Source organism: Apis dorsata, unplaced genomic scaffold, assembly GCF_000469605.1.
Source record: "Apis dorsata unplaced genomic scaffold, Apis dorsata 1.3 scaffold_207, whole genome shotgun sequence".
Lineage (NCBI taxonomy): Eukaryota > Metazoa > Arthropoda > Insecta > Hymenoptera > Apidae > Apis > Apis dorsata.
In genome coordinates, this window is record NW_006263491.1 from 955,567 (window position 1) to 957,810 (window position 2,244).

Genomic DNA, 2,244 nt, shown 5'->3' on the forward strand with positions numbered 1-2,244 from the left:
TTAATACATCGTTTTATAAATCTATGAATTGTTTAATAGAATTTCATGGAAATTATATAATAATTAAAAATGCCTTATGAATATGTTGATATAATGAATATTCTATTCTTAAAAATATATCTTTAAACATAAATATATAAAGCATATTATTATGCAAAAAATGTAAAATAAAAAATGTATTTCTAAAATCCTCTATCCAGACATTTGCATAAATAACATATTATCAATAACAATTACATTTAAGTAATTAATTTAAAGTCATTAATCTAGATTCAAAGTTGAAAAAAAAATTTATTTTTTATTCGAAATATCATTACCTAGTACTGAACTCAGAATTAAAGAGAAACAAGGAGAGCATGGGAAGGAGCGAAAAGGGATGGTTACCATTAAGAAGGGTGTACTACCCCTTGCAAGAGCCGAGTCTTACCGCGTTAATTGCAAGTACTTCCCTCGGGGTACCACAACGGGTATACATAGAGTTCTACCCACCTTGCAGGTTCCACCCCATCCAGTAGGGTTTAAGGGTACGCAGAGATGATTCGCGCACCCCTTTTTCCCTTTTCATGCTCACCCGGGTCCTTTCATTCCTCGCCAGTGGTTAAAATATTAGGATTTCCCCGAGGTCTCGTGCGCTCGTGTTAGGGCTATCGGTGCCTCCCTTCCTCTTCTCTCCTTATCCAGTGACTCGTCAACAGCTCGACGAGACGCAGTAAGCTCTTGTTCCTTCGATTCGGCTCTCGAAAAGCTCTCTCTTTTACTCCTTGACACCCTCGTTCGAACGACTAAGATCCGAATCAAAGACAAGGCTCTTCTTTCCAATGATTCCGGTCCATCGCGTCTTGATATTTTTGAAATTACTCTAATGCTTTGACGAGTGAAAATGGACATTGATAAATGAGATTCGTTTGGAAATATAGATAAATTTTTATAATATTACGTATTTAATATATTATTTTTTGTAGCTATTAAACGAAAAGTTTCGATAGTTGATCGACACAAAATTTTGAGGGTGATAACAGAGAAGTATGGATATTAAATATAAAATTGTCTTAAATTTGAATTTTAAAAAAGTACTATATATTATATTAATACAGATGTGATTAATACATTGACTGTTGCCTATTCTATAAGATAGATCTTATAGAATAATTATTAGTCATTGATTATCAAATAATGATATTTATATTCGAAAACTATATAAATAATAAATATATATTTTTCATAATAAAGTATTATTATTATAAATCCTAATTAATCATAATTAAAAATATAATTATCTTATGATCATTAATTATTAAATTGATTAATTATAATTTCTCTTAATTATATTAAATTAAATTAATATAATAAATTATTTAATAATTAGTAATTATATAATTATTAAGAAGATTAATTACTAATTATAATTTTCAATCAGATTAATCAGATCTTTATCCAACTCTGCTCATATGTATAATTCAAAAAAGAATGAGTTGATTGAATTGAGATGAATTGGAATAAACTAAAAAATCTTCTCATTTTCTTCATTTAAATTTATAATCTAATTTGTAAAAATGATTTACTATATTTAATATGAATAGAGAAAAAAATAACATAATAATGAGACATGTGATTGTAATTTTTCTATAATAAAATTACACATATTTGATTACATTATAATTATAGGATATCCCATATATAGATAAGATATCCCATTATGATCATGATCATATGACATACATATATATAATATAAATATCGTTATAATTTACGTTTAATCTCACATTTTTTTTTGTTATATTATTTTTCCTTCTTTTTTTAAAATCATACTGTAGAAATATTAAATTTAATATAAAATTTAATGCAATAAAATTGTAATATTTATATAATTTAAGAGAAATCAATAATATTATAATTTTAATGTCTAAACAAAAAATATAAAATTAATATCAATATTATCTTGTTTGTTTCATTATCCCATTCATATGAACATTTAATAAAATCAATTTATGAATAAGACAGAATACATCTTTTAAAAAATGAAATAGATAAATGTAAAAAGAAACTTACTAATATTATACATTATTATATGATTTTTCTAATGATACAAATTAGAACTATAATTTTCTTATTATCTCATTATATCTCATCAAAAAGTATTCAGTATTATAAATATCATTATCTTGAATAATTTTAAATCAATGAAATTTAGATAAAAAATTAGGATCTTTCGCTTTTTTATTTTGAATATTTTTTTTTTTTTTT